Source organism: Elephantulus edwardii, unplaced genomic scaffold (assembly GCF_000299155.1).
Source record: "Elephantulus edwardii isolate Elephantulus edwardi_28Jun2011 unplaced genomic scaffold, EleEdw1.0 scaffold00329, whole genome shotgun sequence".
NCBI lineage: Eukaryota > Metazoa > Chordata > Mammalia > Macroscelidea > Macroscelididae > Elephantulus > Elephantulus edwardii.
In genome coordinates this window covers 514,692-541,139 of record NW_006400079.1, presented here as the reverse complement: position 1 = coordinate 541,139, position 26,448 = coordinate 514,692, and positions in this window count along the sequence as shown.

Below are 26,448 nucleotides of genomic sequence, written 5' to 3'. Positions count from 1 at the left end.
ATGTTGTAAGGAGAGACAGGTCTTTGGAGAGGGACATCATGCGGGGTAGAGTAGAGGGACAGCGCAGGAGGGGAAGACCCTCTATGAGGTGGATTGATTTAGTGACTGGGATAATCGGGATGGGTGTGTCAGAGGCAATGCAATTGGCACAGGATAGAGCAGGGTTTAGGGCTCTTGTACATAGGGTCGCTATGAGTCGCAAATGACTCGATGGCACATAACAACAACAACAACAGTGTAAGAAAGAATGCCATCTTTTCACAGCTTCCAATAATTCTATAGGTATTTTAACAGAGACTAGCACTTCTAGAACAAAAATCTTCATTGTTTTGCGTACTATTCTTAAAATGGAAGTTATAAAATTCTCCAAAGACCAAGATACAAACTGATGTACACATCAATACCTACAAGTAATAAGTATGGAAAATAAAGGAAAAAATCCATTTCATATGCTTGGGTGATATCGACTAACTAGCACACAGGGATCTCATGTTATATTTATCGTATTATCTAAATTACCTACGGTTTTTCAAAAAAATCGATCCTCTCTGCTCACTGTGGTGAAAGTGGCTGTGGTTTTCTTTTCCTGAAAGGGATGTGTATTTATTGCTGATGCTTTTGTAAACACAGCGCCGAGGGTTGTGATCTATCTTCATATAAGACACTCAGCAAGGCTTTATTGTACTTAAACAGAGTGCCAAAGCTGACATCATCACCCTTGCTCTCCCAGGGCTCCAGCTGGATGAACTAGGGGGCATGAGCTGTAAAGTTCACGTTCAGCATCAGGATCACATCCAACAGGGCTCTGACAAGGATCCCATTGTGAACTGGCTCTGGAAAATGCCACCACCACTGTCTATCAGCCTTGGTGTACGTGGCATGGCCACTCACTCTACTGCCCAATGAGGTCCTATAACAGATGCTATAATGTAGCCTCAGGGTTGAGGCAGGAGAAAGAATGAAGAATTGGAACGACATGTAAGTCAGAAAGTTCTATTGCACCTTAAAGTGGTAACTAACTTTCCCTGTTCCTGTAATTTCTGCTATGTCAAATCCATTAACCAAACCCATTACAAATGATTTGATCCTGACCCAGAGAAACACTATCAAAAAGAGAATTGCCCCTAGTCTTACAAAGGCTATAATATTTTTTAAAAAAGCAAACAACAAAACTTTTAATTGTGAATTTAGTGAAAGTTTAAAGAGCCAATTAATATTTTATTCAACAATTCATATACATATTTTATGATATTGATTAAAATCCTCATGTTGTAACAGCATTTTCCCTGCTTCTTCCCTGTGTTTCCTATTCCATTTGTCCATACTGATTCCTTCTTGCCTTCTGAACTTTCTCCCTGGAGAAACGCTGCCTTTTTGACCTTGTACGGTTGGTTGATCTGAGGACTGAGTACCTCCACGGTCCTTTGGTTCACCTTATAGACCTGTCTGGCAGACAGTTGAGAGCATGGTGATTTCAGTTCCAGGCCTGATGCTTGACTACGAGCTGTAGTCTTAGGCCTTCCACCAATCTCTGTGAGATCAGTTAAGTCTGGTCTTTTTATGCTTTTGACTTGTGTTCTGTATTTCCTCCCACTATATCAGGGATTGTTTCTTGTACTACCTTTCAGAATGGTTAACAGCAGTCGTCAGATACCATGCTGTTCTTTTGGACTCAGCATTCGGGAAACTGAAGTTCACAATGTCTGCAAACCCTCTGGAGTAGCAGTCTTTTCTTTTCACCCCTCTTCTTTACACTGGATGAGAAAGACCATAGTCACCTCTGAGACAGCTGACATCATCACCCAAAAGACCTGATTATCAATGTTAAGATCTTTTAATATCTTTTTACAACTCATCCAAGTAGGATGCAGACCATTGTCTTCGTGGATTGTTCTTCCAATTGACCTTGATGTCCTCTGAGACTGTGCTCCTAAGCCCAGCAACTTATTTTCTCAGAAAGAGTGTTTGATCTGACTACAAATGTTCATAATTTTGTCCTCTTCTCTACATACATGGATCTATTTATAGCATGTAAAGATATGTAGGTAAAATTACCATTTGCCAAGCCTATATGGTTTCGGAGTGGTCTCATTTATCTATACTTGTTCATGTTGTCTGTAAACCTAAGTATCCATCTGTAGATTAATGTCTGTTATTGCTTTTGCCCTCAAGTCACAACCTTCCAGCAGGTTTTCAGAGGATATACTTCACATGGGAGGAGATTTCCAATCTTTTTCCCAAAGAGTCGTTGATACATTTGAACTGCATGCCTTTGAAGTGACTCTTTACAACTAGACCCCTGGAGTTCGATGTATGTGATAATATTTATTTTTGTCTTGTGATCTCGTGTGTATCACTCTGTGTTTTCCTTTTCCTTAATAGGAAATGTTATAGTTAAAATAATCGTTTTCTTAATAAGAGACTTAATAGGACACTGATTATCTCATATTGTGTATTATCCTTCTCTCTGCACAATTTAATACATGTTTCTTAACTATTTGGTGATTAACTCTCACCTGTCATCCTTGGAAACCACAGTGTGAAACAAAATGTGTATGAACTTTGTAAGCAAACCAATATAAAATAATGTTTTAAAGTATTTCTATGTATAAAGCTTTTCTGTGATTTTTTTGTGATAGTGGACTGTGAAGACATCTATCCTTTTGTAAGTAATTTGTCAGCATAATGTCCTCCAGTTTTCCCCATACTATGAAGTATTTCTTGGATTATTTGTATTCAGTATTCTCTGTCCATGTACTATTCTAGTAGTTTTTTAATGATCTTCAGCAAGATTTTTCTTGCATCTGATATAAATGATACTGTTTGGTATTTTCTGAATGTTATTAGATCACTTTGGGAATGGGAATGAATATGACTTTCTTCTAATCAGTTGGCTAGGTGTCTTCCAAATTTCTTGGCATAGGCTATTGAGCCTGACTGCATCTGTTGAAAGATAACAAATGATATTCCATCAATTCCTGAGGCCTTATATTTTTCCAATATCTTCTGTGTAGCTTGAATTTCTTCCTTCATTGCCATTGGTTCTTGGTCATATACTACATCCTGAAATGGTTCCATATCTCTCAACTCTTTTTTTGGTACAGTGACTCTGTTTATTTCTTTGTTTTTTTGTAATGTTTCCTGAATATTCAATATTTTGTCCATAGAATCCTTTCATATTACAAACAAGTGGAGCCTTGAATTCTTTCTTTAGTTCTTTCAGGTTGAGTAATGCTGAGTGTGTTCTGCCCTTTTGGATTTGTTACTCCAGCTCTTTTCACGTTTCATTATAATACTTGGTTTTACCTTCTGTCACTGCCTTTTGAAATCTTCTATTGCATTCTTTGCATTGCTTCCTTTTGCTTTGCATTTCTTCCTTTTGTTCTGGCTTCTTTAAGTTCTACTGCAAATTTCAGACTTGGAAGAGGCCTTGTTATGAAGAATATCATTGTTGGTGTTAAATGAATCATGGCTGAAAGCAAATAATACAGATAAAATCGAGGCATGTGGGTGGCAATGTTCTCAGACTGCTAGTTTTGGAGGCTAGTATCTTCAGAAGTTAATGTGTACAAAGGTTGTTGTTGGAAAGCACAGATGAAGCTGGCTTGTTTTGGATACTAAAGTGTCCAAAGTCAACAAGTAAGGCAGGCTATTGGTTTAAGAATTGGGGATTACAAACCAGACAGCTAGAATGTAGATCTGACAAAAAGCTCTCTAGCTCTTCCCACAGAGTGCAAAGTTACTGTGAAGGCCACCGTTATGAGGAGACCTACCCTAAATCTGATAAAGTTAATAATATCTCTAAAGATCCACTTGTAATTCTGGTTTATCATCATCATAGACATTAGAATTCACAACACAATTATACCAAGGATAGCACATACTAGGGTCAATTATTAGCCATGACAAGTCACTTGTCCAACATGTCACTGTAACATATATTATCTCAGTCTTCAGATGCTCTTTCCTACTTCTTTGGAGAAATTTTTTATGCACATTGGAGACTATCTAGAGACTAAGTTGAGCCTAACCCAGGCCATGGTCTTCACAATTACTTGCTATGTGTCAGAGAGCTGGACAATGACTAAGGATGACAGGAGAATAGATGCCTTCAAGTTGTGGTCCTGGAGAAGAGTCTTGAACATACCATGGACAGCCAAGAAAACAAATCGGTCTGTCTTAGAGAGGGTGAAACCAAGTTTCTCCTCGGAGGCTAGGATTTTGAAGATCCATCTCACATACTTTGGGCACATGGCCAGGAGAGACCAGTCCTTGGAGAAGGAAATTGTATGTGGAAGGGCGGAGAGACAGCACAGGAAAGGAAGATTCTAGATGAGATAGATTTATATAGTAACTGGGGCCATTGGAGTTGGTATGTTGGAATTAGTGAGACTGGCTCAGGACAGGGCAGGGTTTGTCGCTGCTGTACTGTTCAGGTCACTATGAGTTGCAGGAGACTTTACGGCACATAACAGCAACAGCAACATTGGATTTCATTTTAGGAGATCTCAGTTATTTGGTTTATCTTTCGTTGTTTGAATTCTTTGCTATATTTGATTACATATGTCGTGGGTTGAGGCCTCAATATATCTTCCTCTATTTTCTCTTTGATGATATTTATAGTTTGTTGCTGTTGTTACTGCCATTGAGTCGTGCATGACTCATAGTGACCCTATGAACAAAAGACCTGAAGTCTTTCTATAACTATTGTCATTTCTCAAAGTCCGTAGAGTTTGCAGAAACATGATGCTTGGAAAGTGGATACCACTCCTTTATACATTTATATCTTTAATTAATCTTGAGTAAGATTTTATATATGATAAGTATGGACATTACTTCCTATTTCTCTAAATGGATATCTAGCTGTGCCAACATCATTTGGTAGATAGTCTTGTCCCATTAAATGGCTTTTGAAAGGCTTTCATCATGACAGAAGGAAATGGTCACTATCTCCCCCATAGAACATCTGGTGAGTTCAAATCACCATTCTTTCAATCAGCAATTGTGTACCTCACTGTGTACCCACTGTGTCTGTTTTCTACTCTCAAATCCAAGACTAGAGGGAAAAATGCCCTGTGTGTCATTAAGAAAAAGTCCTGCATGCCATTCTACATGTAGGAAAGTGAAGAAATAGATTATTCAATGTACTGGTTCTAGAAATAGAAGCTACAGCTTTTATAACGTGTTCAGATAGACATCATTCCATATCACCTTAAAACATTTTAAATTTGTTTTCCTGCTGGTTGACGAATCTGTCTGTATGCTATCTCGAGCCATAGGAAAATGGTGCATGTGGGATCCTTATAAGTTTTAAGATTTAAACTTTAAGGGAAAATGGGATGAACTTTGAAATGAGGTAAACAAAGAAATCCTCCAAATCAAAATAGTTTACTTACTTTAATGTAGTGTACCGGTCAGGTTAATCATTTCCTTTTACTGTCTATTGTCTTAAAACTATAACCTAACTCTGTAAGATGGAGAGAATTACAAATAAGACAAATTCCTTTTCACAGAACCATACACAAATTGTAGACAATAGAACTTAATTAACTATTGCCATGTAGACACTGACAGTTTTGCAGGTATCTAGAAGTTCTTTTTCTCATTCCTGATAACTCACATAGATAGGTGTATATTCAGCCTTCTTGTTTGACCCAGCTGTAGCATCACATTGATTCCTTCACTAATTAATTAAGGAGTTAAATAGAATATTTGACACATGCCTATTTCATTTGTGTGACAGTCGTGATTTTTGTCTTTTTAAAAAATGATCTTTTATCAAGAGCTTTTAAACAGATGACAAGCTTTTCTTTCTTTCTTTCTTTCTTTCTCTTGATAATAAGCCTTCCAGAGAAACTCTTCACAAAATTATACATGTATTTCTCTTTGCAGTTCAGAGACAGACTTAAAGATAATAAGATTATCTCATTGGCTGAGAATTAGCACAGTGTCTAGGTCAAGTTGAGAGAAACAGTGAAGAACCAATGTTTTTCAGTGCGGGTAAGACATTCTATTCAATGTGCCTCCCAAGAAAGGACTTCAATTTAAGAAATAATTAGGCTAATGGTAAACAGTCCAGGTAATTGTTAAATAGGTTGCGTTGGATTGTGGTAGGCAAACCTCTTTTCTACTCTAGTATAATGCTACCTGAAATGACTGTCTACCTTATATGACTCTGAAAACAAAGATAAATATTTGAAGGAACATTAAACCAGTAAAATAATAATTGATGCCATTTATTTTAAAGTTATTATTTGCAGACATTGGTGCTAAGCACTTTGCATTACCAGTTATTCCTCACAAACTTATATGGGAAACATTATTATCTATATTCTGTGCATGAAAAAAAAATCAATGCTTTAAAAAAAAAGGCTAAATTACTTGCTCCAAATCATCTGTCCAGTAAGTGGTGAAGCGTGGTCTTGAGCCCTTTTCTGTAAACCTGATGCCACTTGAGTTTGTTTAGCCATTGTAGAATACAGAGCCTGTGTAATCAGCCTCCAAGTCCTATAGATACCTTTAAATCCTGATTTCACCATTACAACTCCCTGTAGAAAAACAGATGTAAAGGAAGTTACAAGAAAGAAATTCAGGGAAGAAAATTAAAAGAGAAAGACCGAAATACAAGAGTTTATTGTTGCTGTTTGGTGTTGTTAGGTATGACTCCTATAACAATCCTAAAACAACCATCTCCTATACTGTTCCTCTGACACACTTGAGCCTATTACTGTAGTCACTGTGTCAATTCACCCCTTTGAGGGTCTTCTTCTCTTTCCCCATCGCTCCAGCATCCCAAGCATGATGCCCTTCTCCAAAGAATAGCCTCTTCCAGCAGCGTGCTCTAAGTACATGAGACAAAGCTTTATCATTTTCACTTCAAAGAGCACTCAGGCTGCACCTTCTCCAAGACATAATTGTTTTTTTTTGAAGTCCATAGACTATTCAGTACTTTTTCCAACACCATTGTTCAAAGCCATCAATTCTTTTTTTCTTTCATCCTTATTCACTGCCCAGCTCTCAGCAGCATAGCAAACAAGATTAGAGACTAAACCAGGCACACCTTAATCCTAAAACTAACATCATTGCTCCTCAATAATTAGGAGAGGTCCCTAATTGCCAACCTTTCCAATGCGATATGTCTCCTGACCTCCTGACTGCTCGTATCAAGTATATTCAAAGGACAGCTCGAGAAGACAAAACAAAGTATCACAACAGAATGTGCAGAAGCTTAGAATGGAAAAATAAAAAGGAAACGACTCACTCAGCATTTCTCAAGCTGAAAGTAATGAAAAAGTCAAGCCTCAAGTTGCAATACTTAGAGATACTACGGGCAAATGCCTGAGTGATCCAGGATCATCAAAAGAAGATGGATGGAATACACAGAATTACTTTGTCAAAACGAATTGGCCAACATTGAAATATTTCAGGAAGTATCACATGATCAAGAGGCGAATGACAATGAAGAAACAAGTTTAAAGGTATTGAAAGCATTTGGCAAAAATAAGACCCTAGGAATAAGTGAGAAACCACTTAACATGTTTCAAAAGAAATGTGTAGGTCTGGACATGCTCACCAGTGTATGCCAGGAAATTTGTACAAAAGCTGCTTGGCTGACTGACTGAAAGAAATCCATATTTGATCCAATTCCCAAGAAAGGTGAACTAGCAGAATGTGGAAATTATTGAACAATATCAATAATATCACATGCAAGCTAAATACTGCTGAAAATATTTTTTTAAAGTGTGAAACAGCATATAGGGAAATGCTGGAAGTTCAAGCTGGATTTAGAAGAGGCTATGACAACAGGAATATTGTTGCTGATGGATCCTAGCTAAAACAAAAGTACTAGAAGAATGCCTATTTGTGCTTTATTGACTATGAAAAAGCATTTGACTGTGTGGACTACAACAAATTATGGCTATCATAGAGAAGAATGGGAATTCCAGAATATTTAATTGTGCTCTATGCAAAAGCATTTGACTGTGTGGATCACAATAAATTGTGGCTAACCTTGAGGAAAATGGGAATCCCAGAACATTTGATTGTATTTATGTGAAACCTGTACTTAGACCAAGACACAGTACTGAGAACAGAGCAAGGAAACACTGCATGGTTCAAAATCAGGAAAGAAGTGCATCAGGGATGTATTCTCTCCCCATTCCTCCTCAATCTGTATGCAGAAAAATCAGTCAGGGAGCAGGGCTTTATGAGGAGGAGTATGGCATCAAGATTGGAGGAAGACTATGATGTGTAGATGACACAACCTTGCTTGATGAAACTGAAGAAGACCTGAAGCACTTTCTGCAGAAGGTCAAGGACTATAGTCTTCAATATTGATTAAAGTTCAACATCAAAAAGGCAAAGATTCTCACCACTGGGCCAACTGGCAGCACCATGACATATGGAGAAGAGATTGAGGTTAAGAATTACAGCTTGCTTGGATCCACAATCAACACTCTTAACACCAGTAGTCAGGAAATCAAAAGATGAATTGCACTGGGAAAATCTGCTGTCATGGACCTCTCCAGAGTGCTGAAAAGCGATTGTGTCAGTCTAGAGACTAAGGTGTGTCTAATCCAGGCCAAGGTCTTCTCAATTACTTGTTCTGCTTCAGAGAGCTTGGCAATGAATAAAGATGTCAAAAGAAGAATAGATGCCTTCGAGTTGTGGTGCAGGAGAAGAGTCTTGAACATACCATACACTGTCAAGAAAGTAAATCGGTCTGTCTTGGAGAGGGTGAAACCAAGTCTCTCCTTGGAGGCTAGGATTTTGAAGCTTCGCCTTACTTTGGGCATGTGGCCAGCAGAGATCGGTCCTTGGAGAAGGACATCATGCTCAGAAGGGTGGAGGGGCAGCGCAGGAGAGGGAGACGCCAGATTAGATGGATTGATATAGTGACTGGGGCAATGGGGGTTGGTGTGTCAAAATTAATGAGGCTGGCGCTTAGGACAGGGGAGTGTTCAGAGCTGCTGTACATAGGGTCGCTATACATCACTGGAGACTCCACGGCACATAACAACAATAACATTCTGTTGGTTGGTTGTTTTTTTTTATTTTATTATTTTTTTTATTTTTTATTTAAGCCTCATGTTTAGAGTTAAGGAGACAGTGAGGAGGGCCTTTGATTGCAGTCGCTACCACCTTATTTCACTTCCGTTCCAGAGGCTAAGAAAGAAATGATTCACCTGATTGGACTTGGGCTTGGGCTCTTTGTTGTCCAAGGCCAGACCCTCCGCCTCCTCTCTTAGCCGAGTGAGCCCCGGGCCATATTGCTCACGTGCGCACACTCACCTGTCTCGTGGTTTCTGCCGGCAGTCAACCAAGCCAAAGGCCTTAGGTTTAAAATGCACTCATCTACTTACCAATTGTTTTATGTTTGTATCTTAAAGTTGTTCCTCATTGTAACTCAGTAGAGGAGAAAAGCAGATAGATGAATCTAATTGTGCAGAAGGGTCAGTTTGGGGCAGGTTAGACATGTCCCACAGGCGGGTCTAGAACCAGGACCTCCGTGTCCCCTGACTTTGTAGGTGAAGGGTGTGAGACCCTGGCCACTATTTGCTGAATTAGGAAGCAATACTCAGCAGCCTAAACTCAGCCACCTCCCAGACTTGGTCACTGAATCCCTGATTGGGAATGAACAGCCTTTGCTTCATGTTAAAGTCATAATCTTCATATTAAAACACTTGACGGTACCTGAGTTCCTACCTTGGGGTGTGAACCCGTGCAGACCGTCCCCTCTCACTCTCCTCTGCATACCACTTGATGAAAGGCTGAAAAATATTGGTTGGTATTCTATTTTAGAGGAACATTCCTCTACGTGGTACAGCACTCTCTGTCAATATGCTGTAACCTGGGGTTGGTGTGATGCTGAACCTTGTGTGATTGGGGTGTCAAATGCCATAAGGTTACCCATATGGACAGTATTTAGTGCTGTTCTGTTAAACTTTGCCACTGCTACTAGAGTGAGATGGTATCTCATTATGTTTTTTATTTGCATGTCTCTTATTGCCAGTGATTTGGAGCCTTTCCTCATATGTTTGTTGGCCATTTGAATATGTTCCTCAGTGAAAATTCTTTCTATGCCTTTTGCCCATTTTGTAAGTAGGTTATCATCTTTTTCTTTTGGGGGCCCAGGAGTATTCTATAAACTCTCATTATGAGACTCTTTTCTGAGATGGTATTGCCAAATGTTTCTCCCTGATCAGTAGATTTTTCTTTTCACCCTGTTGGAAAAAGTTTTTGATGAACACAGGGATTTAATTTTTAGAAGGTCCCAGTCATCAATTTTATTGTCCTCAGATTGTACATTTCTGGCTGTATTTCTCAGTCCCTTTATACTATAGATTAGGTTTTATAAGTTTAATCTCAGTTTTTCTCTTATGAGCTTTATTGTTTGGGGCTTTACTCTCAAATATCTTATTTACCTTGGGGTGATTTTTGTGTATGGTGTGAGATGTGGCTCCTATATCAGCTTTCTGCAGGTATCAGTACAGTTTTGCCAGCACCATCTGTTGAAGAGGTTGTCATTTTCCCATTTTATACCTTTGATTACCTTGTCGAATATCAGTTGACCATAGCTAGTTTGGTCTATTTCTGGGTTCTCAATGCTGTTCCTCTGATCTGTGTGCCTGTCATTGTATCAGTACCATGCTGTTTTGGTTACTACCACTGTGTAGTAGGCTTTGAGGACATGGAGTGCTATAACTCCCACTTCATTTTTGTTTCTCAGAGGTGTTTTGCTTATTCAGGGTTGCTTGTCTCTCCAAATAAACTTGACAATTTACCTTTCAATGTCCTTGAAAAATTAATTTGCTATCTGTATTGGGATTGCATTAAATATATAGATTGCTTTTGGTAAGATTTTCATTTTTCACACTACTGATTCTTCCTGTCCATGAATGGGGCACATTTTTCCATTTCTTTTGTTCTTTTATTGTGTCTTGTCAAATGTTCTGTAGCTTTTTCTGTATAGGTTTTCTGTATCTCTAGTTAGGTTTACCCGGAAGTATCTTAATTTGTGGTTAGGTATTGTAAATAGTATTGTTTTCTTAGTTTCTTTCTCTGAATTTTCTTTGTTACTGTAGAAGAATTTCTTTGATTTTTGGATATCCTGCCACTCTACTAAATTGGCCTACTAGCTTTAAAAGGTGTTTTTGGTTGTAATCTTGGCATTTTCTATGTACACTATCACATAATCTGTATATAGTGATATTTTAACCATCTCTTTGCTGATATGGATGCCTTTTATTTCCTTCTCTTGTCATTTACCTTAGCAAGCACTTCCAGTACAATAATGAATAGAAGTGGTGACAGTGGACATTCTTGTCTTGTCCCTGTTTGCAAGAAAAATGTTTTTAGGCTCTCTCCTTTGAGAATGATATTGGCTCTTGGTTTTGCATATTTACTTTTCACTATGTTGAGGAAGTTTCATTCTATTTCAATTTTACTGAGTGCATTAATCAGGAAGGGGTGTTGGATCTTGTCAAATGCCTTTTCTACGTCAATAGCTAAGATCATATGATTCTTACTATATATTTTGTTAATATGGTGAATTACATTAATTGTTTTTCTTATGTTGAACCATCCTTGCATACCTGTCATGAATTGCACTTGACCACGGTGAATTATTTTTATTTTATTTTTTTATGTGCTTTTGGATTCTATTGGCTAGGATTTTGTTAATGATTCTTTCATTTATATTCATGAGAGTTATTGGTCTGTACTTTTCTCTCTTGCCTGTTTTTAGTATGAAGGTTATGCTTGCATCGTAGAATGACTCTGGGAGTATTCCTTCATTTTTAATTTTTGAAATAGTTTAAGTAGACTTGGTGACAGATTCTCTTTGAATGTTTTGTGGAATTCAGCTGTGAAGCCATCTGGTCTAGGACTTTTCTTATGGGGAAGTTTTTTTTTTTTTAATTTATGACCTTTTCAATTTCTTCTTTTGTGATGGGTCTGTTCAAATGTTCTATATCTGTCATTGTCAATCTGGGTAGTGCATGAGTTTCACGGAATTTGTCCATTTCCTCTGTTGTTGTTTTTGTTATGTACGGTCGAGTCACTTGTGACTCATAGCGACCCTATGGACAACAGCCCTGAACTGTGCTCTATCCTGTGCCAATCTCATTGCCTCTGACACACCCATCCCGATTACCCCAGTCACTGAATCAATCCACCTCATAGAGGATCTTCCCCTCCTGCACTGTCCCTCTACTCTACCCAGCATGATGTCCCTCTCTAAAGACCTGTCTCTCCTTACACCATGTCCAAAGTATGTCAGGCAAAGCCCCAGAATCCTTGCCTCCAAGGAGCATCCTGGTTTAACCCTCTCTACGATGAATCTGTTTGTTTTCCTGGCAGTCCATGGTACATTCAATACTCTTCTCCAGCACCACAGCTCAAAGGCATCAATTCTCCTTCTATCCTCCCTAGTCATTGTCCAACTCTCTGATGCATAACAAGTGATTGCAAAAACCATGGCCTGTATCAGGTGCACCTTAGTCTCCAGAGAGACACCGTTCCTCTTGAGTACTTTAGAGAGGTCCCTAACTGCAGACTTTCCCATCGCAATACGTTTTTTGATTTCCTGGCTACTGGTGCCAAGAGTGTTGACCGTAGAGCCGAGCAAACGGAAGCTGTGAACACTCTCAATCTCTTCGCCATCCATCCTAATGCTACCAATTGGTCCAGTGGTGAGAATTTTTGTCTTCTTGACATTGAGCCTCAGTCCATATTGAAGACTTCAGTCCTTGACCCTCTGCAGTAAGTGCATGAGGTCTTCCTCAGTTTCAGTGAGCAAAGTTGTGTCATCTGCATAATATCTCATAGTTGTTTTGACTTGCATCTCTCTTAGAGATAGGGATTTTGAACATGTCTTCATGTATTTATTTGCTACCTGACTGTTTTCTTTGGCGAAGTGTCTGTTCATATCCTGTGCCCATTTTGCAATTGAGTATTTTACCTTTATCTTGTTGTGGTGCTCGAGTATTCTACAAATTCTAGATATAAGTCCCTTATGAGACATGTCATTACCAAATATTTTTTTCCCCAGTCTGTGGCTTCTCTTTTTACCCTATTGTAGAAGTTTTTTGATGTGCATAGAGATTTGATTCTTAAAATATTTCATTCATCTATTTTATTGTCTCCTGGCTGTAGGTTTTTTTTGATGCTTGAAAGAGCGTTCATGTTGTGGATTAGGGCTTCTAGAGTTCTTCTAAGCTTTTGTCTAACGAAGTTTATAGTCCTTGATTTTACTCCTAGGTTCTTGATCTACTTTGAGTTGGATTTTGTGTATGGTATGGGTCTTGCTTGAGTTTTCTGCGGATAGTTTTCCAATTTTGCCAACACCATTTGTTAAAAAGGCTTTTATTTCCTCACTTAACTGATTTAATCTCCTTGTCAACAATCGCTTGATCATAGGTAAATGGGCTGATTTCTGGGTTCTCAATTCTATTCCATTGATCTATGTGTCTGTCATTGTACCAGTACCATGCTGTCCTGACCACCATGGCAGTGTAGTAGGATTTGAAATCAGGGAATGAGATGCCTCCTACCTTGTTTCTCTTTTTAAATAATGCTTTACTAATTTGGGATCTCTTTCCATTCCAAATCATATTGGAGATTGCCTTTTCTATATCATTGAAGAATGGAAATGTTATTTGTATTGAGATTGGATTGAATGTGTAAATTGCCTTTGACAGTATTGTAATTTTCACAAAATTGAATCTTCTAATCCAAGAGCAAGGCATATTTTTCCATTTCTCCAGATCTCTCTTTGTTTCTTGTAGTAATCTTTTGTAATTTTCTTTGAATAGATCCTTTGTGCTTCTGGTTAGATTTACTCCCAAGTATTTAATCTTGTGTTTAGTTATTGTGAAGGGTATTGATTTTCTTAACTGTAGCTCTGTATTCTCTTAGTCACTGTAGAGAAATTAAATTGATTTTTGTATGTTGATCTTGTATCCTGCTACTTTGCTGAATTGGTCAACTATGTCTAGTAGAAAGATTCACCAATAACATTCACAATGTAGATAGTAAAACCTGCTTGCCAAAGTGAGCAAGACACAAAGTACTTGCTAAAGAGAATGGGAAGACTGAATATATAAAGTGGTATAAAGATATCACCGAGTGTAATAGAAAAGAATTATTGTCATTGATAAGGACCACTGATTTGCCTGCAGGTCACAGAGACTCTATGCAAATGAATGTTACCGTGTGGGTCACTACAAATTGTTAACATAGAGAAGAATAGGAATTCCAGAACACTTGATTGTACTCATGTGAAACTACATCTAGACCAAGATGCTATTATCCAATCAGAGTAGTGCAGTACTGCATGCTTTAAAAATCAAGAAATGAGTGGATCAGCTATGTATCCTTTCTCCACACCTTTTCAATCTATATGCTGAACAGATCATTCAAGTGGCTTGACTTTATGAAGAATATAGAATAAAGATTGGAAAAATATTCATTAACAAACTGCATTATGCAAATGACAGAACCTTGGTCATCAAAACTGAAGAGGACTTGAAGCACTTGCTGCAGAAACTCAAGGACTGTAGCCTTCAATATAGCTTGCACCTCAATATCAGGAAAACAAAAATAATTGCTAATGGGCCAATAGAAAGCATCTTGATAGAGGTGGAGAAAAAAAAGTTGTTATAATTTCATCTTCTTTGGATCCATAATCAGTACCCTTGGTAGCAGCAGTCATGACATCAAAAGATAAGTTGCATTAGGAAAATCTGTTGTCAAGGACCTCTCAGCTTGCTAATAGCAAAGATAACAATCTTGAGACCAAGGCTCACCTGGTCCAAGTCATCGTCTGCTAAATTACTTTCTATGCATTTGAGAAGTGGACAATGAATGAAGATGTTAGAAGTATTGATTCCCTTGAATTGTAGTCCTGGAGAAGAGTATCGAACATCCTAGGGACTGTCAAGAGAATGAGCAAATCTGTGTTGGAAAGGTTGAAACCAGGTTGCTCCATGGAGGCAAGGATTTTGAAATGTCATTGCCCGTATTTTGGACATGTTGTCAAGAAAAGCTACTTCTTGGAGAGGGACATCATGGTTGGAGAGATAGAAGGTCAGCACAAGAGAGGAAGAGCCTGGATGACGTAGATTGACACGGTAATTGTGGCAATGTTGTCAGATGGTTTAAAGATGGTGAAGTTGGCTCAGGACACAGCAAGGTTCAGAACCATTGTTACGAGGGTTACTACGTGTTGTAGTTGACTTGACATCACATAACAACGACAATATGGAGAACATATGGATAAGGAGAAGATGGCCAATGTTTCTACTTCTTTTTCTGATAATTAGTGTCATTTTAGTCTGTTCTGAGGGAGAAAGTTGGGCTATTTCCTCCTGTGTGTTTACCTTGCCTCTGAAAGCCTGCTGGAGGGTCAGCTATGGATCGTTTCCAACTTGATGGTACATAACAACAACAACAACAACAACAACAACAACTCTATGTTAAGAGGCAATGCAATCATTTGCTCCCATGGAAAATACTGCAAAGATAAGCTTTTATTGAGCATGCTGTCTTCTTCATACAATTTTCCTGAGTGTGTGGAAGAGAAATGAGGAACTACCACACACAGCTATCAAAATTTCAGTTTGGAGATGGAAATCTATTTTGCTTCTAGGTTTGACTAAAATAAAGGAAAATTATTTCACTTACTCGTTGCTATTGAGGTGGAACAGAGTCATAGCTGACCTCTGTTGGGTTTCTGAGATTGAAATCTGCAGGTAAAAAGGTACCACTCTTTCTCCCAAGGAGGTGAATTTGAATTTGAAAGCCATGGACTCTGGATTAATAGTGCAACTGCCTACAGATTAGGCCACCAGAGCACCGTAAAGAAAGATTAGCTGCTTTCTATCCATAAAGAGAAAAAGAATGACTTTCTAGTAATTTCTTTGGCTTTTCAAACAAGAAGAGGAGGAAGAGCTATTTTGTTAAGTAAGTAAAACCAATTCGTCAGTCATCACCAGGTTTTAAACGTTTGTGTGTGGTTTTGATCAATTTTAACCTACTGCTGTCTACCTAGTTTGATTAAAAACGCATGAAAATGTTAAGAAATTTGAACACAATGTGTCGCTAGTTAAAGAGGCAGCAAAGTCTTAACTTATTAATTCATTTTCCCCTTTCAAGCCCATCAGAACTCAACATTAGTTGATTGTCTATGTTAATGGAAGTAGATAGGCTATATATAAATAAAACAAATTCTGACCTGAACATTTGCTGAAATAAGTTAAGAAAATGAGACATCAAATTAGTTTGTCTTGAACTTGTTTAAAGTCTCCTGCTAAGGTAATATTAAGTTAAAACATCCACTTGGAAAGCTTGTAAGATAAGTTGAAGAAGGAAGGCTAGGGAACTCTGATGTGGAATTGACAGTATGCACAGCAGATCAATCTGGAGTCATAAGGCTAATGTATGTACACAAGCCTATTAAGCTCTTCTGTGTTAGGCTCAGCATTTTCCTTTCCGTCTTTCTATTTGGAAATTCTATTAGTCAGCTAATGCACCTTGCTACCAGGCAAGAAAGACTTCAGGGATTTGGGATATGATAATAATGCCTTTTAGCCTCACATAGATGTATTTTCTTACAGCTTTTGCCAAAGTTAACTGACTTAAGTCAAAGAGTTAACTTTGGAAAGATTTTCTTTAACTTCAATATGTCTCCATGTAACTAAAAAAATCCCCTCAAACTCATTGTTAGTGTGTTGGAACCAACTCATAGCTGACTCTCCTGCTTGGTTTAAAAAGACTGTAAATTGCATGGGAGTAGATTGCCCATGGAAGAATTGCATTTCTAAACCAAAGGTCAAGCCTCTCTGGTGGTTCAAATCCACCAGCAGCTCCCATGTAATTTACAGCATCAGAAACCCATTGGAGGGGTCAGCTATGAGGTGGTTGTCTATTCAAGCTAAGAAGGGCGGTGGGGAAGAAAAAAAAAAAAGAAAGAAACAAGTATAGGAAATTATAATTGAGCTGATGGAAGTTGATAGAATCTAATACTTGTCTAAAGATATTAGCGTTGATGATATTTTAAATGAAATTATTTATAAAAATGAGTTAGACTTTTACAAAATATTTAAAAAAAAATTCTAATGTATTTTCTAGGGAGCTCTGGTGGCCTAGTGGCAAGAAGCAGTGCTGAAATCCCGTAGGCATGTGGTTCAAAGCCCCAGCTGCTTCACCGGAGGAGGATGGGCAATCTCCTCTGAAAACCCACTGGACAGTCAGCTATGGGTCGGTTCTGACTCTATGGTACACAACAACAACAACAAACAACAACAATGTATTTTCTAATTAATCTCCAATTGTATATGTTGATAACTATCTGCATGAACCCTGCATTAGTTCAGAACTCGTTGAAAAAGGGTAATTTGTATTATTTTCTGCCTTTTAGTTATTACTCCTTCCTAGTACTTCTATCTTATGCAAAGTTAGAGAAACATAGATCTTAATATCATTCTTGACTAAATGTATTTGCTCACTAACTTGTTAATTTCTTTTTCTGAGCAAAATCTGTATTGTGGAAAGTTATACTTTAAAGGGATCTCCAGTGACTCAGTGATTGAGCTGTTGTGGTTGTGGTTGTTGTTATTTGCCTTCAAGTTAAGCACAACTCATAGTGACCCTGTGAACAAAAGGCCTGAAGCCCTTCTACAGCTATCGACATTTATCAATGTTCATAGAGTTTCCGGAGGCATGTTGTATCCAGTACTCTAATAGAGGCTCCCTGTTAGTCCCGATCATTTGCAAAACCTCAGATTACTTGCTGAGAATGGAACCTGGTGGTGAGATTGTGGAAGGCTGTGGTACCTAATTTTGAGCACAAGATGACTGTCATATCTTCTCCCATGCCATTTGTATTTCTTCAGCCTTCTAATTGCAGGTCCTTAGGAAAAAAGAAGCCAGTCTTTCTTGCAAAAGTGCTTAGTCACCTCAATTCCCCCCCTTCCTCTTCCTTGCACTCTGGAATTAACCTTCCCCCATCCCTTCACAGGGCATCTCAATTAATGTGTAAATCCCCAGACAAGGTTTTAATGGGCAGAAAACGAATTCCACAGCATTTAAAATGCTCAGAAGCAGCTCCTTTGGAATTGTTCGATGTGTTGGGCATTTGTTAACATGTGTGCAAGAAGAGAGTGATTTTCAACAGACAAGTATAATTTTGCAAGTCTCTGTTATCACTCCATCTTGAGTGTTTCAAAATTCTTTGTTTCATTCTAAAAAAAAAAAATTTCTTGAGATTAGTAAGGGACTGTGAACCAAGTGCCTTTCTATCTAAAAAAACATATTAGTGGAGAAACTGAAAGGCATTCTACAAGCCAAGACCCAGCCTAGGCCCTGGAGTTTTCTGTTACTCTTGTAACCATTGATAACATCAGCTCGACCTGAAGCTGCTTGGAGCTGCATTCAGCAGCACTCAGTTTTAAATGTTTGATGTTATCGCCTGTAACAGGGGAAACTAAAACCAACAATGAGTGTTCAGGTCTGGCCGGAACAAAGAGGGAGCGGCTATGCCTAGACTTTTCTGTGAAAATGTGCTTCTCTCTGAAGGCTCTAAATTCTTGATTTGTATGATAGCAAACATCTGTTACTGACATCGTTTAAAAATTTGTTTCTGTCAATCTTTTTATGGAACTTGGCTATCTCTGCTTCTGCCCATTTTTGAAATCATTTCAGTGATGAAAGATGACAAAAAGAAATGCAACAGCCCACCTCCAGGACTAGGCTTCCCCAGCCTAAGGGGAAACATTCACTAACTCCTTCCATAAGAAAATCCACCTTTGTTCAGAGAAGGGGAACATGCAGTGACTTTTACCAAGATGAGTAAATCAAACCTTCAGCAACCAAAAGAATAAAGCTTCAAGGAAAGGCTAGACTCCTCATTAGAACCCAATTAGGACAAAATAGAAAACAAAAGCAACTCTGATTGTAGTGCCCTGGAGACAGTGGATCAAAACTACTCAGATAACAGCTTCACGGCAGCATTGACCTGGATTGTATTCATGGATTTCAATCAATACAAATTCCTGGTGAATTGGATCAAATCTTTTCTCTTTGAAACTGCTTGGCAGTGAAGTGCCTTTTTCTACTTGTTTTTGTTTTTACTCTATTAGATACGACTAGAGTTAATCCCTCAGTCCTAAACTATGGCCATTGGGAATGAAAAGCTGTAAGAGTTAACCCTGTGTTTAACTTTGTATGAATGTTGATCAGAGAGCCCTGGCTACATAGTCGCACATACATAAAAGTTGCTCTGCTGTTCCAAAGGTGGTACATCTGATGATGTGACTCCACCTCCAGCGCCTAAGAGGAAAGTGAGCCATCTCCTCTCAAGTGATTTACAGCCTCTGGAAATCCTCTCGAGAGTTAGCTGTATGAGGCAGTTCTGACTAGAAGACAGTGAATTGTGGGTCGTTTGAGTTTTGGTTTGGTTTTTGTGTGTGTGTGTGTGTGTGTGTGTTTTGTTTTTTTTTTTAAATACTGCTTACAACTGACCATTTAAAATTAAACAACCCCTTATTGTTTTGTAACAATGTCAGTTGTTAAACCATGGCATTTCAATTAAAACGAGAATTTTAGTAGTAACCCGATGCAAATTTCAACAGTTGTATTTGTAGTTAAATTACTTTAACAAATAAATTTATTTAATAAAAAAATACTGCTTATAGAAATGAAAGGAGAAGATTACCTGGACTTATGTAGAAATTATAAAAAAGAAGTATGTGAATGACTTCTTGGATCCTTTTGCTGAAAGTGTACTTTTTCTTTTTCATAGAGACCAGCCTCTCAAAGAATTTCCTCAGCCTATGGACTGAATAGGGATGGAGAGAGAATGCAACCATGACGCACTCCCTTCTTAATTTTAAATCATGTAGTGTTCCCTTGCTTTGTTTGCACAACAGTTTCTTGGTCTAGATAGAGGTTTTACAGGAGCACAGTTAAATGCTCTGGGATTCCCATTCTTCTCAGTGTCAGCCATAACTAATTAGAATCCACACAATCAAGTACCTATGCATAGTCAACAAAGGACAAATAAACATGCTGTCTGGCCAATGGATTGGAAGAAGACCATCTTTTTTTCTTATTCTCAAGAGAGGTGATCCAATGGAATGTAGAAACTATCAAATAATATCATTAATATCACATGTAAGAATAGTACTGCTGAAGATCATTAAAAAATGGCTAGAACAGTACATTGACAGAGAATAGCTAGAAGTTCAAGCAGGATTTAGAAGCGGCCATGATACCAGGGATATTAACTGCTGATGTCAGATGGATCCTGGCTGAAAGGAAAGAATATCAGTGCTTATTTTAGAAGGCCACAGTTTAATCCATAACCTCAAAACCGCTGCTGTTGAAATGGTCCTGCTTTACAACAGCCCAGTCATGGTTACGTCAAGCTGTCAACTTCTTGGTTAGCCATCAAGTGTTTTAATCTCTGTGTTACTTGGGCTTTTTAAGCATAGCACCAGGCTCTCTTTGTTTCTAATTTTGTGCTATGCTTATAAAATAAGCAAATACCTTGTGGAAAACAAGCAAAGGTGAAAGAACAAGACATTGAGAGATAGTTGAGAAGAATAAGTACAGTTTGGCACTGAAATTGAAGACTCTAAATCCTTAATGCCTCACTAAAATACCAGCTGTCTCAAAACTTAGCTGTTGAACTAAAGATTATTTAATCTCTCTATAACTCATTTTCTTTTTTTTATAATATGAAAGTATAATAATGATTATATTATTCCTTTATTTTAGGGATTAAATGTGCTAATACATAGAAGTGTACTTGAAAACAATGATACTCATGAAGTATCATGTCTTCAAAATACACTTAACTGATCAAATATAGATATTATTTTATTTTAATGAGTTTATTTATTTTCAAATGAATTTTTATATTGGTTTCAATACACAATTTGTATAAATTGTATTTTATACTTCGTTCACATTGTGTTTCATACAATCATTCCCATACATTTTGTTTCATAAATGAATCACCATTAGACTATGCCCACCATTACCCTATCTTTTCAGGTCCCTGCCGGATCTTTCCCATTTCCTTCACCCTCTTCTATCACCCATCAAATTGTGTACCTCTGTGATATCCCTCCCCCCACTTCCTCACATCTCTGCTCCCACCCCTTCCTCTTGGGCCACTATAAACATTTTACTAGTTATCCCTCTATTTGTACAATATGTTTTAGTGCAGTATTTATCCTTATGAGACTGAGTTAGTTCACTCAGCATAATGCTAGCCTATCCCATGTTATATAGTATTTTTCAAAATCATCGTTCTTGAGTGCTGCATAGTATTCCATGTACCACAACTTCTCAATTAAATTGAGTCTCTTGAAAGTGTGATTTGTATTGTCTATGCTATAATGCTTTAAGTATATAAAACAAAAGACTCAGTCAATGTGTATTAGTTTGGACTGAGTCTTTGAATCATTTTATTTTTCTTTTCTTTTTTTTTTTTTTTGATTGTTACTTTTTTTTAAAGTTCCATTCATTTCAATGTTGCATTTTTCTCCTCTCCCAAGCCTCCCTCCACCCAGTGCATGCCCTTCTTGGAAAAGTAAAAGAAAAATTCTTTCATTGTTTTACAATCCCTCCCCCCAGGTCCACTCCACTATGTAGCTTTCTCTCTGGATTCCCATCATGAAAAAAATATCTAATCATGTATCGCTTTTAAAGTTTTCTCCCTCATCTGTTTCAATGCAGTATACATTATTGAACCCATTTTTCTCAGTCTCCCCCCAACTCCGACATCAGTCCTGTTTTCCAACAGTGGCACGATGCAGTATTTGTCATTTTGTGACTGAGATACTTCACTCAGCATAATGTCCTCCAGGGCCACCCATTTTGAATAATATTGCATGAGTTCCTTGTTTTTCAGTGCAGCATAGTACTCCATTGTGTGAATATACCACAGCTTCTCTATCCATTCGTTTGTTGCTGGACACTTAGGCTATTTCTAACTCCTCGCTATTGTGAACAAAGCCACGATAAATATGGGTGTGCCTATATCTGCTTGGGTGGCAGTTATGGTCTCTTTAGGGTATATTCCCAGTAGTGGAATTGCTGGGTCAAATGGTATCTCTGTTTACAAGTTTTTGAGAAAGTGCCACACAGCCTTCCACCGTGGTTGCACCATTTTACACTCCCACCAACAGTGGATAAGAGTTCCAGTCTCTCTACAACCTCGCCAGCATTTGTTTCTTGTTGTTCTGTCAAATTTTGCTGTTCAGACTGGGATGAGATGATATCTCATAGTTGTTTTGATTTGCATCTCTCTTAGAGCTAGTTATTTTGAACATTTCTTCATGTGCTTGTTAGACATCTGAATGTCTTCTTTGGTGAAGTGTCTGTTTCTATCCTGTGCCCATTTTTCTATTGGATTATTTACCTTTATCTTGTTGTGGTGCTCAAGTATTTTATAAATTCTAGATATAAGTCCCTTATCTGTCATGTCTTTACCAAATAGTTTTCCCCAGTCTGTGGCTTCCCTTTCACCTTTTTGGAGAAGTTTTTGGATGTGCATAGGGATTTGATTCTTAGAAGGTCCCATTCATCTATTTTATCTTCTCCTAGTTATAAGTTGAATAATTTCCTTTGTTCATGTGTTTCCTTTGACTAGGTAAGTTATTTGAGAATTTTTCCAATGATGATAACTTTTATTTCAGTTGAATATAATGTGTTGTTTGTTTTATTAAAAAATAATTTCTATTTAATCTTGGAGAGGGTGCAGCAGGAGCGCTCTTTGGAGGCAAGAATGATGAGGCTTCATCCACACCTCACTCCATATGCAAAAACCAATTCAAAGTGGTTTATGGACCTAGGACTAAAACCAAAGACTATAAACTTTATTAAAGAGAAGCTTGGAAGATCTCTAGAAGTCCTAATCCATAACATAAACAGTCTTACAAGCACCCTGGAAAATCTACAACCAGGAGAGGATAAAATAGATGAATGAGATGTTCGAAGAATTAAATCCCTTTGCACATCCAAAAACTGCTCAAACAGGGTAAAAAGGGAAGCCACAGATCGGGGAAAAAAATTTGGTAATGAAATGTCTGACAGGGGACTTAAATCTAGAATTTATAAAATACTCGAGAACCAAAAGAAGATAAAGGTAAATAACCCAACTGAAAAATGGGCACAGAATACGAACAGACACTTTACCAAAGAAGACATTCAGATGGCAAATAAACAAATGAAGAAATGTTCAAAATCACTAGCTCTAAGAGAGATGCAAATCAAAACCATTGTGAGATATCATTTCACCGCAGTAAGAATAGCAAAATTTAATAGAACAGCAAGCAACAAATGTTGACGAGGTTGTGGAGAAACTGGAACTCTTACTCACTGTTGGTGGGAGTGTAAAATAGTGCAACCACTTTGGAAGGCTGTATGGTGCTTTCTCAAAAAGTTGCCAATAGAGACACCATTTGACTCAGGAATTCCACTACTGGGAATTTACCCTAAAGAATCCATAACTGCCACCCAAGCAGATATAAGCACACCCAAGTTTATTGTTCACAATAGCAGAGTTGGAAACATCCCAAGTGTCCATCAATAAACTAATGGGTAGAAAAGCTGTGGTAGAGTTACACAATGGCATACCGGCATCAGGATTGAGGGAAGACGGAAAAGGAGGGGAGGAATGATGTATACTGCATTGAAATAGGTGAGAGAAAGAACTGCTTAAAAGGGATATACGATTAGGCATTATTGTCCTTATAGCAGCAGTCCAGAGGGAAGGCTGCATAATGAAGTGAACTTGGGGGGAGGGATTGCATAACAATGAAAGAGCTTTTCTGTTTTCTTTTCAAGGAGCAGAGTGATTTGGGGGTTAGGCGGTGGGCAGGGAGAAAAGTACAACAATCTTTGTAAACTTTCATTAAAATTAATAATGATAAAAAAGAATGAAGCTTCACCTTTGGGTATGGTGAATAGCTAGGAAGGGCTATTCCTTGGAGAAAGACATGATACTGGGAAAGTTGGAGGTTCAGCAAAGGAGAGGAAGACCCTTAGCTGGGTGGATTGACATGGTGTCTGCTGCTATGGGCTCTTGTGTCTCAGGAAGTATGAAGATGGCATAAGATAGAGCAGGAGTCAGATCTTTTGTTCATAGTGTTGCAGAGTCATACTCGACTCCATGGCACTTAACAACATTAACAACAACAACAATTAAGAATTCTTTAGCCTTAAAAATAATAAAAGAACATCAAATAAATATCACATCATACCATAAGAAAGAACAAAGCCTGGATAATCTAAAAGCAAACAAGAGTGATATTTTTACATATTAGATCTTTATTTTCAAAGAACTAATGAGCTGAACTTCTAAAGTGAACTAAAAAGAGAAATAGAAATTCAAAAAAGACACTGAAGTTTGAGGCATAAAAAATGGAGACTATGGGGGGAAGGGTGGAGGAAGGAAAAAATGTGCAACAATGAATGGATGAACACTCAGTCTTTCTATAAACCTTTGCTAAAATGACAATTTTTTTCAAGAAATGAAAACTAGTTATAGATTTTAACTTCTTTGTCAAATATTGTGTTGAATGCTAAGAAGAAAACAATGTTTCTCCTCAAACCTTATTATTAAAATAATAATTTATTCAGAGAGATAAAAATATATTTATGCAGATGTTGTTGTGGACCTTAGGGTCAGAACTGACCCGTAGCTGACCCTCAGTCAGGTTTTCAGTGGCAGGTAATCACAGAGGAGAAGATCGCTCACCCTCCCCTCGTGGCACAGCTGGTGGCCTTGAACCATCTGTCTCTGAGACTGCAGCACAGCTTCTTGTCAATAAGCCACCAGAGCTCAAAATATACAAGACCATAATTTTAGAATGAAACAGTTGAAGTACAAGCAGCTCACCAGACTGGTTAGTAATCTTTCTTCTATTTCCAGCTGGTGATGAAACTTGGTTTAAACAATTTCTCCAGGTCCTTCATCAATTAAAAAAAAAGATTTTAGATAAACATTCCCTCAGACTGTGACAGTCTAGAAGCTAATCTCTATTAATAGTCTTCATTTCTTATGCATAGAATTTCAACAGCTTTCTCAATTGACAATCTCTCAAAGACATTTATTTCACATTTCTCATTAAAATAGCATTTCCTGCTCATCAACTGCTGTAAGAATATTTTGGGTTTGGTAACAAGAAGGTTTATTAGTGACATTCATGAAAACACAAGTGGAAATAGACTTCATGGCAAAGCCTGAAAGAGGGAGTTGATGATGTTTGGGATGAAGCATCTTAATTGAATTCCTTTCGTGCATCAGTAAAACATATTTTTCCCCCGTTGGTCATGGAATGCAACCATGTTCTTAATTCATGTTAAGGAGAGAATTACAAATTTATTCTTTTATATTTGTAATAATTAGGTAGACTAAAATGGCCCTTTAAAAACTTTGGTGTCTCCTGGTATATATCCCAAGTGGTTTTCTACTCTTCGAAGTTTCTGCTTCTACCTTTCTTTCTAAGATTCCTGCACTTACAATTTGTACTTTAGAACCGCAGTGGTTGTATAGTCTCTTCTGAGTGTTCTCTAGCTTTACTATTGATTCAGTTGCAGTCTGAGTAAGGATTAAATATGACTTTGCTTTTGAAAGTATTCCTCATTGTTACCACTCCTCTACCTATCACCTTGGTTCAGTTTTGCTGGGCACTGACTTCCTACTAGCAATTTTCAAGAGGACCTGTACTGTCTATATTTCAACATGACCCAACAACTAGTATATTTTGTTGTTGTTTTGTTTCTCCCCACCTTTGACAAATATAATACACTAGTAGCACAGTTCATGAAACATTAGTTTGCTGGCCAAAAGTTTAGTAGTTTGAATCCACAAAAGAAAGATGGGACAGGCAGCGTCCAGAAAGAATTAGAGCTTTGGGAAAGTTGTGGGACGATTCTACGCTATCCTGCAGAATTGTGATGAGTCAGTTTCAACATGGGAGCAGTGGGTGGGTATGGAATATTAAGTGGCTATGTCTGTATCTTTTCTTTTAGTATTTTTCTTTAATTTGTATAATTTCACTTAATTATAAAAATTCCCAGTTTGTATTTTCTCCTATATTGTTGTTGTTATTGTTGTTAGATGTCACCGAGTTGAGTACGACTCATAGCAACCCTATGAACAACAGATCTGAACCCTGTTCTATCCTGTCCTATCTTATCATACTTCTTAAACCACTAACTGTAGCAGTGACCGTGTCAATCCTCCTGGCCAAATTCAATCATTTTATTTCCAACTTCATTTCTATCACCAACCCTTTATTTTCCAACTGCTTTTCAGAGGGAAGAATTCAAGATACTAAAGAGTTGAATAGAAGATTTCAAAAGGCAGCACGGGATGACAAAACAAAATATTACAATGAAATGTGCAAGGAGTTGGAGTCGGAAAATCAAAAG